General features: G+C 38.5%; 1 long non-coding RNA gene across 1 annotated transcript in view; it reads right to left on the bottom strand.

The window, feature by feature from the left end:
- Positions 1–16,131, bottom strand: part of LOC147577503 (uncharacterized) — a 130,109-nt gene extending 113,978 nt beyond the window's left edge. The window contains exon 1 of the long non-coding RNA XR_015255838.1: positions 15,423–16,131. This is a non-coding gene — a long non-coding RNA (uncharacterized LOC147577503). The remainder of the gene's footprint in view (positions 1–15,422) is intronic.
- Between the last annotated feature and the right edge of the window lie 1,237 nt (positions 16,132–17,368).

Below are 17,368 nucleotides of genomic sequence, written 5' to 3'. Positions count from 1 at the left end.
TAACATATATTATAAATATTATATATACTGTAATATATTATATTATTATACAGTGACTATATATGTAACATGTATTATACTATATTATATGCACTATAATATGATATATTATTATATATACTATATTATATACACTATTTCTATTATAGTATATTATTATGTATAATATATTATAATATAATACTTATAATATATTGTATTATATTATTATAATATATTATATCATATTATTATACAGTGACTATATAATATATGTGATATATATTATACATATTATATATACTATATTATTATACAGTGACTATATAATACATAAAGAATATATATAATATATATACTATACATTATATTATCATACAGTGACTATACAATATATTATAATTATATAATTATACAGTGACTATATGGCTATATATATAGCCACAATGAAGTCTTAAACCATCCTTCTGAGTGAAAATGATAAGAACAAGAAAATAAATCTATTCTAGTACCATTGACATAAATTAAAAACAGATGCATGTGAAACAGTAATGCATATTTTATAAGAGTGTAGGGGCAAAAAGATATACATTATGATTGTCTTTTGTGGAGAAGGGTGTTGAACAATGAGAATAAAGGAAATTCATCAAGGAATAAAATAGAAGGCCCTTGTTCAGAGCACTGTTGAGCATGTCCCATAAACAGGAATATGGTTAATTTAACTTCTTGTATAACTTTTTTAAATAGGAAGAAAAGAAATAATAGGACAAAAAAGAGATAAGAAACAAGAACATGAAAAGATGAGATTCAAACACAAAGAAATTTGGGGTAGGAGTAATGTTCTCCCATGTGTTCCTCATGAAGGGATGTAGATTTCAGGCTTTTGATAGAGCAAGTACAATGCCACACTTCCATCCTGCCTCAAGCACTGACAATAAGGAAATTGAGACTTGCTTCATTTGAATAAAAATATCCTATGTCACTAATTTCCTTGCTGGCAATTATAAATTATAATAAACTCAATGATGATGGTATACTTTTTCTTATTTTTTTTTTCAGAGCACAAGAATCATTACACGACTATAATAGAACTTTTAAGACTTTAAAATTGAGAGAATAGATGTGCTTGAACTATCTAGTCATTCATTCCTTAAACACACTTGTATTGAGGGCCTATGCTGTAATACATATGGCACAGAAATGTAATAAGAAAACAATACTCAGCAATGAATAAAGATGAACCCTTTCATATTATAAAATACAGATCATTAATAAAATATTTTTAATTTTGGGGGTGCCTAGGTGGCTCAGTCAGTGAAGCGTCTGACTTTGGCTCAGGTCATGATCTTACAGTTCGTGGGTTTGAGCCCCTCGTCAGGCTCTATGCTGACAGCTCAGAGCCTGGACCCTGCTTCAGATTCTGTGTTTCCCTCCCTTTCTGTCCCTCCCTTGCTCATGCTCTCTCTCTCTCTCTCTCTTTCAAAAATAAATGAAACATTAAAAAAAATTTTTAAATATTTTTAATTTTTGATTTGAAATTGTTATTCTTGATTCGTTACACCATGTACATATATAGAATTTGCACAATTTATATCATAATCCTGTCTCAATGCTGCATTGTAACTAGACCAAAATCAGGCTTTGCAATCTGTCTTGTTTCCTTAAATGTACATAGTGCATATTAAGAATCTGCAGTGGGGAAATCCATTTGAAAAATAATCTCCTGACCATCTCGCCAAGCCTGGCATTTCTGGCCCTTATTAATCACCTCCCATAAATCTGGTCTTTGACACCACAGACAAATACAACTTTATTAGCTGCAAATCTATTTGGCGGTTTCTAAATGGCTTTCTCAGATTGCACTGCTCTCACAGTGCAAGGAGTCCTTTCATGTTGATTAAAATATTTGAGGGATACAAACAACAACAACAGAGTAACAGGAAATCCAGTCATTCCTTTCATCTTCCCAGTGGGAGCCAGTCAGTGTAACTTGACTTTCTTCAAACAAAACTCCCCTTTTTGTGGCTGAAGAAAGGCTTTGGCAAACACTTATCCTTTGATATGATATGCACTTGACAAAAATCACAGAGCAAATCAAGCCCCTGCTTTGAAGAAAATGCTTATTAGAAACCTGAAGCTCTTAAGTGCACCAGGACTTAATACTGTTGCCAGCAACAGGAGGCCAAATGTGTCTGTGGCGTCAATGTAAAGTCAAGTCCAAAGGTATTGACTTCGAGGCTGCAGCTGCCACCTCATTCCTTAGTCTAATTGCAAGTATACCTTGAAGAATTGTTTAGTTTTCAAGTCCATTCTGGAATGTCAGTTCTGTATTTCATTCCAGTGAAGCGTACATTTCATTATTTAGCTAGAAAGGAATGTGAGAAAATCCTTGTTCTATAGCCTTTGCTTAATGTCCCAGGGCCTCCGGTAATATGCCGATTTCTTTTTCAAGTAGAAACTCAGGCCCTGAGGACAGAATGCTGAGGTATCCAGAGTCAAACTAGAATGTCAACATAAAGAGCTGGGGTTGGAAATCCTCGTACACCTTCAGGATCCCACAGAAACAGATGGCACATTCAAATTCGGATAGTTCGAGGGCAGTTGAATAAAAAGATGTTACAAATGTATGAGAAGGGGTGGAAAACCCAGAAGGGATGACACAGTACCCCTGGCCTTTTAAGAGGTAGACAGTTAGCAACCCTAGGGCTGTAGGAGAGTGAGTGGTCACCAAAACCCAGACACAGATGGGCTGGGTGGGCTGCAGTCACCCTCCGCAACCCAACAAGAGAACAAGAGGAATAAATTCCCAGGCGCACCCTCCCCCCTATTTCCTATCTCCTATTCATTTTCCCCACTGGCTTTACCTTAACCAGTGAACAGAAGGAAAGGGATCCAGGTAGCTGAGTCTCCACGGGTCAGCTTCCCAGGACCAGAAAAAGGTATATGTGGATCTGCAGGGCACACAGAACATAGCCAACAAGGACGCGACATCACTTCCCGCCTAAGTCACCCCTAAAGGCCGATGGCTCTTGGCAGGAGTACCAGAAAAAAATCAGCCACCCTCTCGAAGTTTTGACCTCAGGTTAAAACTCCCAGATGCTTTGTGATCAAGCCATTTCATTTTCTAAGATGCAAATGTGAAAGTTAAGTCAAATTTGTAATTTAGTTAAAAAAAAAAAAAATCAAGTAGATTCTTGTAACGACGTATATCCCCTCAAATACACAACTATGTTAAAATTATAGTATACTTCATTGAAATCACTATGACAAAGATACAGAAAAATATATGCAGAGATTAAATTGTAAATATTTCCTGAAATAGCATATTGTCAGAATGGTTTGAACAAAATATTTTCTTTCTTGATTCAAGAAGTCATCACTCAAGAGAAAGTGTAGACAGAAACATTTTTCCCAGTAGCTCAGCTCCTGCTCATCTCTAGACATTTCTCTTTGACCCTTCAAGTCGAGCTTCTGTAGAAACAAACTCCTCTCTCCCACGCAAGACTACTAACTCCCCCAAATGATGAGGTATGTGTATGTCTGTGTGTGTATACACACGCTGAGGTTTTTACATGGTAAATGTTTAACGGAAATTGTTTATTAATTATGTTTTTTTAACATCTACTTTAATAGAACAATGGAATTTTGCATGAAAAATATAAATAAGAAGCGTAGCCAAGAAGGTACTAACTCCTTTGCTACTCTTAGGTGATCAGGATTTTGCCAAGACTGAGCACTGATTTACAAATGTGTTCACTCTCCTTAGTAGAGTAAATGTGGAATTTGATCCAAGAATCTTTATCAGTTAAATTAAAATAATAGTCAGTTAAATTAAAATAATAATAAATTAAAATAATAATAAATTATTATTAAAATAATAAAATAATAAATTAAAATAAATTAAAATAATCAGTTAAATTAAAATAAAAATAAAAGGAAACAAATGAATGCATTATTAACCTGTCACAAGCATTAAATGTCACAAAAGTAATCCTAAATAATTAGGAGATAGTAAAACTGGCACATAAGGGAAGACTTCAGTTTAAAAGTATAGTGGTGGGAAGAGCAATAGCCAACAAGCAGGTGTTCCATGCCAAATCTGGGACCAATTACCTGTATGACCATAGACAGTTCCAAAGTGCCTGGGATATAAATGAAACAAGATGAGTCTTGAGTTGATGACTGCTGAGGTGGTGTAGTTAAATGGGAGTTCTAGGCCAACACTGTCCAATAAAAGCATAATGTGAGCCATATACACAACTTCAGATTTTCTAACAGCCACATTTTTAAAAGTAAAAAGAAGTAAGTGGGATTCATTTTTCTAACGTTTATTTATTTTTGAGAGTGAGCACGAGTGGGGGAGGTGCAAAGAGAGGGAGACAAAGGATCTGAAACAGGCTCTGTGCTGACAGCAGAGAGCCAGATGCCAGACACGAACTTACGAACTGTGGTGAGATCATGTCCCCAGCCAAAGTCAGACACTCAACCGACTGAGCCACCCAGGCAACCCAAGTGGAACTCATTTTAAAATACATTTGATTGGGGCACCTGCGTGGCTCAGTCGGTTAAGCGCTGACTTAGGCCCAGGTCATGATCTTGAGGTTCATGAGTTCAAGCCCCGCGTCGGGCTCTGTGCTGACAGCTCAGAGCCTGGAGCCTGCTTCGAATCCTGTGTCTCCCTCTCTCTCTGCCCCTCCCCCACTCGTGCTCTGTCTCTCTCTCAAAAATAAAATATACATTAAAAAAATTTAAATATATTTGATTTAACTCATTATATGCAAGTATGATTATTTCAAGGTGTGTCGCCAGCCTAGGGTGCTGTAATGTGATGACCTGATCGGTCAACAGAGTCCTAGGCTATTCAGTTTACTTTCATGTATGTTAAAAATGTTGTCTATAATTAAGAAATTAAAAGAAAAAAAGTCAAAAAACCTGTGTTGATCTCTTTCTGTGGCTCGATTTTTCCACCGATATGTTGAGAGAAATATACCGGTTATTACTTAATTTCTAAGGTCCCTTCTAAATTCCCTGTTTCTTTTTCCTTCTCCTAAGTATTCTCACTCTGGTTTTTCACTACTCTATGGAAAACTGTCGTTTAAAAAATTGCTTTATCCTCACAGAGATATGACCTGGAAATTACCATTGTTTGTGTATCTAAGGAATATTTGTGGATAAATGGTCATTTATTTGTAAAATAGGTTTTCTTCTGCTGCACGACCAAGCCGTAGTATAGGAGCTCCGTTTGTATTCACTACTGTTTTGTTCGTTCAGTTTTTTTTCTTTTCAGGTAATAAGATTTACCACTCAATCAGGGTGAGAGATGGGGATTGGGAACAGCCAAATTCATAACACAAATATAAATCCTAATCTATGTTCAAAAAGTGACTTTAAAGGAACAGAAATCAAAATACCTTAGGTATTTCTCACATCATTTGTAAAAATTTAGTCCAGTAATTTCATGGGTTTATTTCATTTGTACATTTGGCTTTCTTTTGGTACTGAGTTTTATAGTTGTATTTACAGAGACTCAGCCTCTTACCATTCAAAATAAAGTAAAAGTTAAAGTAGAAATTCCTATAAAAATCGAATGTGTGTAGTTAAAAATATCCATCTTTATGACAAAACAAATGATTTAATTTAAATTGAATTGTTTTGATGGCTTGCCGACCCACTCTCTTATCCTAGCTCAATATTTAGGTCAAGCTCACCAATAACAATGCCCCTGGTATCATTTTGAAGAAAGGCTATAGGTGTCTCTTTCCTTTATGAATCTCAACTAGAAGGAAATTGCATATTTGACCAATTTTAAGAGATCTAGAAGATTGCTTGCAATATTTAAGAGGTTAACTACCAAAAAAGATCCCTGCAATTTTTTTGATAAGAAACTATTTGGGGTACACTTACATGATAATTTTAAGTTTTGAAAATCAATTTTCTTGCAATTATTTAGGGATCAATTTTACATTTCTAAAGTCTATAGAAATATCTACTGAGTTAAATGGTACATTTCTGTTGAGACTTTTCTCCCCAGTTATGGTGCAAGCCTGGGGTAGACATAGAATTACATCCGGTCCTTAGAATGTGAAGTAAGATGTTTTTGTACCAGGTACTCTATTTACCTCCTTCAGTTGTGAGTTTAAAAATGTGGTTGGTCTTTTTTTTTTTTTTTTGGTAGCTTTAATAATGTGGGTTACAGGTGAGAGTTCAGTGTATATGAGGGAATCGTATAAAAAAAAATTCATAGCTTGAAGTAAGACACATATATATTTTCTATAAGTGCCTTCACTATTACTCCCATGAGAGAAAAATTAATTAGGGAGATTTTTTTGGACAAACAAAAAAATCATTACCATAAATCAATTGTTTCTTTATGGTTTTCTTCATTTAATCAGCTTGTCTGGTCTTTATTACCTGTGAGGTTCCAGTCATCTCATTCTACAACATTCATGAAAATAAAGATCCATTTTCCTTAATGGGACTAAAAAAATCTATTGGCATTAACAGGAACAGAAGTCTTTATGCAGTTATGGGAATAAAGGTTGGTTCTCAATTATGGGAATAAAGGATTGTTCCCCTAAATTGGCAGTTCTGAAACACAGCAGAAGGAGAAAAGGTAAGAAAAGAGTGAATTGAATAAGAAAAGAATTGTATTATTAGCAATACTCTAAGCACACATTTCTAGTTACCCGATGATTAAAATATTTAAAGATGCAAATGTAATTTAATTAATTCAGGAAGCGACTTTTCCTCCCTCTAATTTATCCTCAAGGGTCTCAGTGTTTTATCACACAAGCTCAGCGTTTGTGGCTCCTGGTCTGGCAGAAAGTTTTCCTACAGAATATTTTTCACAAACGGAAGCCATGGGGAAGACTGAAAATCCTTGATGTAACATGGAGCTCTGTGCTCTCTGTGTAACAAATCAGCTGCCCCAACACTGGAACAACTTCAGGCCTCATATGTCCTGGCCGTAGCCATCTGCCAAGGGAACACTTTTGTGGATGAAATGCCAACGTTTCCGCAAGAGTCAAGACTCTCTGGTAATATTTCGACTTGTGTGATTAACAAGAACCCGTGTCAGGAAAAAACGACTGGCTATGGTAACTCCAGATGCCATACCTACAGAGAACATCCGGTTGTTCTAACAAGACGAGTCGGATATAAAATGAGGTGTGCCTTTCAAGACCCAACTTTAAGCGTGATCCACTATGGTCCACAAACCCACGATTACATATATATTCAAAGTATTCACAAAATGGACTCACTACATCTTTAATCGTTCTTCCCACTTTCCCCTACACATCTTTCCCTTTTCAGACATAAATCTTCCTCGTTGTTGCCAAGGCATAGCTGAACATCTCTTCCCAACACATCCTCTGCTTTTCATTTCAGGGGATGGAATGTCTTGATATTTCAAAACGAAAGGCAAAATCCAATTTTCTGAAGCCAATTACGACAGATGTAATCTACATGAAATTACTCACATATCTAAACTCCCATGGTCTCTTCCACTTATTTGGCACTTAAGTGCTTCCTTTAAAGTTCAATTTGTTTTATGTGTCACTTCTAGTTGCCACTCACAACTGTAGTGTCATCCTTTCACAGCACTAGCATCTGCTTAATTCATCTTTGTTCCCCCTCCCCCAACACCTAGTACACTGCCAGGTCCCCATGTGGCATTGAATAGAGGTTGAATGGATTTTATAAATGAAGAAAGGGAGGTGGTGAGAATTAGTATGGTCCTCAATATTGAAATTATTCCTTGGTGAAAATTCTGCAACTAAAATGCAGATTTCCCTCTTGTGAATTTGGAGCTCTTTCTAGCAACTAATGTTGTTTTCCAACACTGCACAACTTTTCCTATGCATGGTTCAATTCTAATTCCCAATTCCAAAATGAGATAATTAATGCTGCCATTGATAAGTGATGCCATTTATTTTTGATGTGATATAAACAAGACTTCTAAACTGTCACAGCAGGGGCACCTGTGTGGCTCAGTCGGTTGAGCATCGGACTTAGGCACAGGTCATAATCTTGCCTTTCATGAGTTCCCCCTACATGGGGCTTGCAGCTGTCAGTGTGAATCCTCTCGGATCCTCTGTCCCCCTCTCTTGGCCCCTCCCCCACTCGCGCTCTCTCAAAAATAAATAAACATTTAAAAAATAAAAATCTATAATCTGTTACAGCAGAATGGAGGAGGAAGAATAATTGACCGTGAAAAACAATTGTTCGTCTATAGCCATTTCATTACTTCAATAGCGTTAGAAGATAATGAACAAGGCGTGATGCAGAATAGATGGCGATACGCAGGTAGTAGTGCAGTCAAGAGGAAAGAACAGCAATATCAAAAGGACAAGAAAAATACCTGGCATAGCATCCGGTTACCCAACAAACGTGTAATAAGGATCTACTGCCTGCCAGTTAATGTGATAAACAATTACAGAATAAAAATGTTGACTTCTCTCTCAAGGATCTCTGGTAGGAAAGACAACATCTCATAAATAAGTATAAAATAATAAAGAAAATGGAAAAATCATGAAGGAGATTTAAAGAGCTTTGCTTGGGGGTGGGAGTAGCAGGGGAGAGACGTGGCTAGCCACCCAGGCAACTTGTTCTCACTGCATTGCCTAATTTAATACAGCACCCGGCTCTCTGTGGGCACTTAATGACTATCAGTTGGCAAATGGATAAATGCCAGTGGCTGGGGCAAAGAGAAGAGTGTGTTATCTCCCCTGTTGCCCAGCAAACTGGTGTGGCTTCTGGGGGGGTCCTCCTCAGCTGTGATAGCTCTACAGTGACTCCCAGTGGTCACAAGTTGAACCTGATCTTTGATCATAGTCTAACAAGCATGTAATTTAGTATAGTATCACACACACACACACACACACATACACATTACATAGTTGAGTATAGTAACTAAAGCCATCACCCTTGTTTACAAACTTTGGTATTCATTCTGCTTAAAAGTGAAAAGTGTTCTGTGAAGCACAATGATGCGTGCTAGATGAACAATAAATTCCTTCCCAATTCTGAAAGCCAGATTCAGTTGTTTTAAATTAACTTTCTAATATGGTCCGGTATGGTGTTAAACTTAACATGATACAGAACAAATAGAAAAGACATTTATTATGAGAAATAAACCATGTTGTCTCCCAGCTAATGGCAATGCCCTCCTCAGGGAAAAACATGCAATATTTCTTTGAGTTCTGTCTAAAAATTTTTCTCCACTCAGAACAATTATTAGTTTGATAAAAGCTCCAACTTGTCCCAATTACTTATAAACCATGTGCCTTCTCCTTTTGCATAAAGAAAAAGAACAATAGATCATTATATTTTAGGGTATCACTATGTGGGTATTTCCAATGATGTTTAATATTTCTTTACCAATAAAAATAGCCATACAGTAGGTCATTCTGGTATATCAGTATTTACTGAGTTCCATTCAGAACAGCTCAAAAAGCACAATCAGTGTCAACTATATGTGAAACATTATGATAAGTACTAGGAAAAAAAAAAAAAACAACACACATACAGCCCCTGCCTAATACCTTACAGTCTAGTGGGCAAAAAGGACCTCGCTATGTCCCAGAAGCAGAGGAAACAAGAAGAAAAAGAGAAACTGGCAGTTATATAAGGCATTATAGTTATAATGTCACTCTCATATATGGCTCCCACATGTATGGCTCCCACATGTCACACCCCAAATGCAGGCATTCTGTGAGCAACTGTCATCTTCAGTCCCATTCATAAAGGTTTTGGGAAGACCCTGACCTATGATTCTGCTGTGGTCCACCATCCTCCTGCCCCTGCATATTAAATTTTAGATGAAGGCTCTGAATCCACATCAGACAGAAGAGAAAAGAGACGGCTAAGGGAAAAGAACAGTTAAGCTATACACTGAAATCCTTTGAGAAATGTCCTGTCAAGAGTGCAGCTAGAAAACTCAAACTGCAAGAAGCTGTATATTACCATGTAAGTATCCAAGGAGATTCTTCTATCCCCAAGTGAAAAAGCATTGCATGAAATCAAATCGTAACACCGTCCTGAAACTGGACACCTGAGTGATATATATGGACATCTGTTCATGAAGGCTGACCCCTGGCGGTATAAATTGATTGTTGCAGGGAGAACAGTCCAAAAGATTACCTTTAAAAACAGAGCTCACTCCTCTTCAAAATGTAGTGATATATACTTTCATAAGCATGGACATTCTAAGTGAGATGTGTGGCCATACTGTCATCTATGAAAATAAATAAAAATAGCAATATAATCTACAAAATTTATTATGAAGGAGAAAACAATTTAACAGAGAAAAGACCTATCTAGAATCAATGGGACTACCTCCTTTAAATGACTAGATATATGTTATTCTCTGTCACCTCTAGTATTGTCACCACACATGTGTGTCTATGAGACAACATTCTCAAAGTCTTCATAATTGGTTGCAAATGCCTTATAACAAGTATTCTTTTCAACTTTTAAACTTTATTTAGATGAATTTTGACATGCCACAGAACAGCCTAGGCTACATTATGAGCACATCATTTAAAAAGTAATTTGTAATTTCTACGTAATAAAAAACCAAAACATATATCATTGATGTGTTAACTAAAAAACGTAAAATAATGTGACAGCACCAGTTAAAATGAAGAGCAACTCATTTCATATACATTATGTGCTCTTTTTTATCAACGTTTATTTATTTTTGGGACAGAGAGAGACAGAGCATGAACGGGGGAGGAGCAGAGAGAGAGGGAGACACAGAATCGGAAACAGGCTCCAGGCTCTGAGCCATCAGCCCAGAGCCTGACGCGGGGCTCGAACTCCCGGACCGCGAGATCGTGACCTGGCTGAAGTCGGACACTTAACCGACTGCGCCACCCAGGCGCCCCTATGTGCTCTTTTTTATAATGAAACAAAAAATTACATATGAAAGTCAAAATTGTATTTAGGTTTAAGGAAAGACGAGAAAAAAGTAAGTAAATGATTTTATACATCTAAAACTAGAAGTGAATGGCCTTTTCTCCACCATCAATGTTGAACGTAGATTAACTTAGATAATTCTTGTTATAATTAAGGAGTTTGGAGACAAAAGCCACCTATAGAGGCCAAATAAGAGGTCTTGTGTGTATTTTCTTTTTCTTCTAGATGTTCTTTTTTCCACTTAAAAAAAATTTTTTTAATGTTGATTTATTTTTGAGAGACACAGAATGTGATCAGGGAGAGGCAGAGAGAGAGAAGGAGACAAAGAATCTGAAGCAGGTTCCAGGCTCTGAGCTGTCAGCACAGCTCATGAACCGTGAGATCATGACCTGATCTGAGGTCAGACACTTAGCCAACTGAACCACCCAATGGCCCCTCTTCCATTTTTTTCTATTGGCATGCCATGGAGAAATTGCAAGAACCTCTATACGTTAGACAACCTTTATCTTTTTTCTTCTCAAAGATTACTATTTCTATTTTTTGCTTTTCTACCATCCCTACTAGATGAGTCTGTGAATCATCTTTGAGGAAGCAGGATGAGGTAGTTACTCAAAGTACGAGTGCCTAAAGACTTACGTGTTGTGTATTTCCATCTACTTTTAGGTTCTTGCTAGCCTCATATTAGAAAAAAAAAAAAAATACCATTATGGCAAATGACAATTTATAGGCCATCTGGAAATAGTTCCACCATGAGAACATAGACTCCTATGTACTGCAGTCCATGTAAATAGTAAAGGAACCATGAATTGTTAACTATGCGAAGTGTATACATACCACAGAAAATTAAAATCAAAAGAAATGAAACAAATGAATGCAAACCACTTTTAGAATAGTGGAGTTAACCTGAAATGGATCTCTAAATTCAGGAATTCTTGAGGACAACCCATCAAGAAACTCCTAAATGATATGGCTTCTTCAAAACTTGATGTCCTACAGAGTAAACTTTTAAATTTAAATTTAATTTAATCTTTTTAAATTTTCCCTCCTTCTCCACAACCAAAACCCCAGTAACAAAAGAAAACTAACAAACAAGCAGAAAGACACAAAGTCTTCCTAAAGAAAATAAGGAATTTGATCAAAAGCACAGAGACCAAGCCAATAAATGCTTGTTTATGGCACTCCATATCCTTCCCATTAAAACAACCCAGAACATTTTAGACACTCAGGCTGTAAGGTTTTGCAGTTTTGCACCTTCCTTTTATTATTTACATGTAATTAGAGAACGAATAACAGTAATTCTGAGTAGAATGACCAAAACCTATATCAGAATGGAAGTTGGGGAATTAGTTTCAGATAAATATTTTCAGAAAAGTTTATAACAGACTACAATTTCCAGATCATTTGCACTAAATTAAAATTCATATTCAGATTTTTTTTGCAACCTGTGTTCTTCTTAAATAACTTATCTTTTAACATGCTTTAAAAACTATCTAAAATCCCATGCACACATTTCTCTTTTTTATGTTTATTTATTTTTGAGAGTGAGAGAGAGTGGGGGAGGGGCAGAGAGAGAGGTTGATACAGAAAGTGAAGCAGGCTCCAGGCTCTGAGCTGTCAGCACAGAGTCTGACGTGGGCCTCGAACTCACAAACTGTGAGATCACGACCTGAGCCGAAGTCGGACACTTAACCGACTGAGCCACCCAGGCACCCCTCCCATGCATACATTTCTAAGCTTTCTCCAGTCATTGTCAGCCACTCCTCCTCTGAACAGTAGGAGCCAACATGCAAGGTGTGGGACTCAACAACTAAAGCCTCTTCCTTCTCTTTGAAACTGCTTAGTGACAGTCATGTCTGTTTATCAAAGAAATTTGTTCTCACACTTTTCTGCTCTTTCTCTCTTACATCAGTGTTTTGAGAATCTAATGTAGTCCAATATTCTCAGCACACAAATCTCTATAAATAAATCTGTAATTCAGTTGCAAACACACTAAAGCTTGAGACCATCAATCAAAGAAAAGACACACAAAACCAAGCACAAATTCCCATGTCAGCACAAAAGTAAAATCTTCAGATGCAACAAAGGAGTGGAGAGCTAAAAAAGAAGAGGGACCCTTATTCCAGTGTCCCAATTGCTGATCCCATTTCAGTCTTTTTTGTTGTTGTTGCATTTTTTAAAAACATATTCTTGGGGCGTCTGGGTGGCTTTGTTGGTTAAGCGGCCAACTTTGGCTCAGGTCACGATCTCACGGTTTGTGCTTTCGAGCCCAGAGTCGGGCTCTGTGCTGACAGCTCAGAGCCTAGAGCCCGCTTCTGATTCTGTGCCTCCCTCTTTCTCTGCTCCTCCCCAACTCATGCTCTGTCTCTATCTCTCAAAAATAAAAAATAAACATTAAAAAAAAAAAACATACTCTTTCCTTGTATTAAAGTCGTGTCAACGATCTATCACAACAAAGAGATCCAGATGGAAAAAACAAAATTGGTCTCCAATTCACACTACAGAATGGACCAGAGGGCTTAGGTTTAATCACCACTACTACATAAATAAGTCTCTTAGGTGCCCTTGCATTCTCCAGTTGAAAAAATCTTCAATTTCAACATGTGGAAGATTCAGCCGCACTGGGCTGTTATTTGTAATAGGTCTTGCCCTCTCTCTCTCCTGCAATACTCCATAGAGTGATGAGCAAATGTATTCCCCTTACAGTTAAAGAGTTTGGAAATTAAACCTATCTACCCAGAGGTAGATAAGTAAAATCTCACTTTATGAAAGCTTTCCAGATGTCTTTACATCCGCTTCTTTCCCTTGAGGCAAAGAAGAACTAAAGAGAGAAACCCTGAGACTTTAAATAATTCTCTTTTTGTCTGGCAGTTCTTCCTACACAAGTCAGGGTCTGCAAAGGATGCTGTAGCTGCTTTGGCAGCCTGATGTTCACAGTCACGTGCATACCGCGAAGCCTCAAACATTTTGTTTCTTCTAAGCTCAACAACCACCACTGAATGTAAACTTAGTTGCTGCGACACGGGAAAGCATAACAGGCAGAGAAATTTCAATTAAACAAACTATGCTCTTTTCCAAACACTCCCTAAGGCCAGATCCTCGGGATTAGTCAAACGTAAATGTCATTTCAATCACTCTAAATATGTCACTAACACATACAAAAATCTAAAGTAGTCATCTTTTTTTTTTTTTTCCAAGCTGAATGACCTATCAATAATAATACCTTAGAGTTACTTAAACCCCCGTCTCCAAGGATCTCAATGTTCTATCTACCCTCTGCCACTCAAGACTTAGGTAGGATACAGGCAGAGTTCATACTGTTGATGCTTAGGCAACAGCACTTAGAAATCAAGTAGCAACCAAGAAGAGTGAGGCGAGAGTGAAGCCAATAACACAGAACGGAATGAGAAAGTGAATGTGATGTATGAAGTAGGGAAGACAAGTGAGCTAGGCAAGAGCCAGCACACTTGAGCAAGCAGCATGGGTTGACAGAAGTCCTTTTCCACTGGCTAACAGGAAGGCTGTGTTCCCATCGCTCAGATGGGTCACGCAGATAACCTCAGTAGTATTTGAAGCTTTGGGTCGTGAAGACAAACAATAAATTTAATTCCAACCTTTATTTTCTCTTCACTAATACTCAGCATGATGTCTTTCTTAAAGCATAGGATAAATCTATGTTTTAATTTCATTTGGAATTTACTGGTGACTCTTGGGTGCAAAAATAATGGTGATAAACACAATTTATCCAATTTTAAAGCAAGAATGGTTACTGGAGCTTACTTTTCCCAATCCTCCCATCCGTAAAAAGAAAACTGAGACCCAAATGGTTGACACAACTTGTTCCACACTATATTAAGAATAAGAAAAGGAATTAAGACTAGACCTTAGATCTACTGGTTTTATGTCCTTTCTCCTACTCCATGTGGTCACTCATAAGCAAAGCCCGCCTTTTTGAGTTTTTATTTCCTCCACTGTGATATCAGGCAGTGAAGGATCAAGAAATAATTAAAAGTGAAACACTTAGAAAGAGGAAAATATCAATAAACAAATTCTGACTTTCTGGGTACAATGGAGAAATTCATTCCAGTATCTAGGGAATATTACCAGTTAATATCTATTACCCTTTATTATAAAACATCAATCTTCCTGATTCTCACATTTAGACAAGTAAAACATTCCACAGACATGAAATTTGTTATTTGGAACAAACCTTTCGAGGTTATCCTAATTTTATGTCTTGTAACTCCTTTGTGTCACGTAAGAAACTTGAGACTTTGTCCAAATGTTTCCCCTTTCCAAAGTACGAGGTTCTTCTCTCTCTCTTTCTTTTTTAACTGAAGATCTTTGTTAACAGGTGCTTGTACTTGGTTGACATTTTGGGGAAAAAAAATCAAGTTGTAAATTTTTATTACAAATTAAAAGTGTGGTTCTTTAAGAAAAAAGAGAGAGAGAGAGAAAGAAAAAAAGAAAAAGAAAACAATCACAACTTGCCCAGACGCGAAACAACGTAAAAACTTCAGCCCCACCTTGCTTAGCATCTGGAGCCGAGGAATTTTCTCCGGTGGAGGCTGCTTTTGTCTTTTTGCCTTCTTGCGGTTTGGGGTGTTCTGGGCCTCGGGTGCGGTAAGTGAAGAGGTGTTGGTACTGATGACGAGGTGGCTGTTCAAGTCCGTGCTATCTCCTCTCCTTGGTCTCATCGCCTTGACATTGCTTGTCGCGTTCACTGCCTTTGTCCCTAGGCTCTTCGGTCAGCAGGGCCCCTGCAGAACCGTGGTCTAGGGCCTCGGGGCCGATTCCACCTGACTCGGCTGCGCCCTGCTGTCCGCACCGCGCATCACTTCTCCCCGCACTGGAGGGCCGGAGCGCTGGGCTGGCGCTCGGTGGGTAGGGCGGCGCTGTCGGGTCTGGCCTGGGTTAGCCCCCTCCAGTCCCTCACTTTCCCACTCTCGCTCCTCTCATCTTTCTGCCGGTAACTGGTGCAGGTAATGGCGCCCGTATCCCCCGCAAGGTGGCCGGCGTCTGTGACGCTTCCGGTCGGCTGCACGTTTCCTGCCTTGACCTGGAACTGCACCTGCAGCATTGGCTGCCCCGCCCCCGCTGCGCCCGCAACTTCAAGTCCTGCCCTGCGAAGGTGCTTCCCTGGGGCTGTTCTTTGGGGCCGTCTGCTCTACAAATCCATCTTCCTTGGTGGCATTCCTGTTGATGAGACCATATCCGTTTGTTACCTTGAGCCATTTTCGGGTTCCCCAACTCTTCCTCGAGGTAATCCCCTAGTTCCCGCCACAGGAACCCGCATAGCGAGGCTCCCGCCACCGCTCCCAGCGCCCCAGCGGGTAGTGCGGGGCCTAGTGTCCCAGCGCTGAGGCCGCGAGGCGGGGCTGCCGGGCTCCGCCTCGCTGACCGGGTGTACCGTGATGGTGACCCGCGCCTGCCGTGGCCCCGCTCCTCCCCGGTGTGCGGATAACTAACTAGGCTTGCGGGGGAAGTGGGGCTGCCCAGAGCTCTCGGCCCTCCGCTCCTGTTCCGGCCACCAATTCAACTGTGCAACAAGCCTCTGTTTTTTAATTTAATTTAATTAATTTATTTTTTTTTCAATACTTATTTGTGAGCAGGGGAAGAGCAGAGAGAGAGAGAGAGAGAGAGAGAGAGAGAATCCCAAGCAGGCTCCATGCTGCCAGCACAGAGCCCCCGCCAGGCTCAACCAGCCTACAAACCATCAGGCCATGACCTGAGCCAGAATCAAACAGTGGAATGCTTAATGGACAGAGCCACCCAGGTGCCCCCACGAGTTTCTTAAATGACTACCACACTGGAACAATGTCCTAAAAATAATGTCTCATTCCATTCTTCAGAATTTGTACTAAGCTGGAAATGAACTGGGATCTAGGAAAGGAAGATGAGTGGGTTTTAACTAATAAGGGCTATTAGCTGTCAAAACCTATATTGTGTTATAAACAAGGGCCCTGCCGTATTAATTTCTGTATTGGATAGTGGAAAGCCTTTAGGGCAATTAGTTTTTTGTAATATTGAACCCAATTCTGGTAAGACATATCCTATAATTTCTGTTTTCAGTTCAACCTGTATTAAAACCTTCAAGTAAAACAGGATTTCTAACTCCAACTGTGAGTGTTTTGCCTTGAAACATATACTGAATTTAAAATCACATTCAGTACTTGAACCTTCTAGGTACAGTATGTAAATTTTATTTTTCAAGAAAACATGGAATGGATGTTCCAACATAATGAATCAAATGCAAATTTTTCTGTGGAGAATACATATGTGAATTTTAGAGACATTATGGTTTCCCTGGGGCACATTTATTATAGTTTTTGAGACCTAGAAATTTGCAGTGTCTTACATTATAAGGGAAGAGGAGACATAACTGGTTTTATTTCTTACTACTGGGTAAAATAGTTTTCTAAGCTCTGTGTAAACACAATATCTTTCTAACAGCATATTTTGCTTTTCTGAT

Source organism: Puma concolor, chromosome C2 (genome assembly GCF_028749965.1).
Source record: "Puma concolor isolate L17-30 chromosome C2, mPumCon1.1.hap2, whole genome shotgun sequence".
NCBI classification, from domain to species: domain Eukaryota; kingdom Metazoa; phylum Chordata; class Mammalia; order Carnivora; family Felidae; genus Puma; species Puma concolor.
The sequence above is the reverse complement of the archived record's forward strand: the minus strand, read 5'-3'. Positions and strand labels throughout refer to the sequence as shown.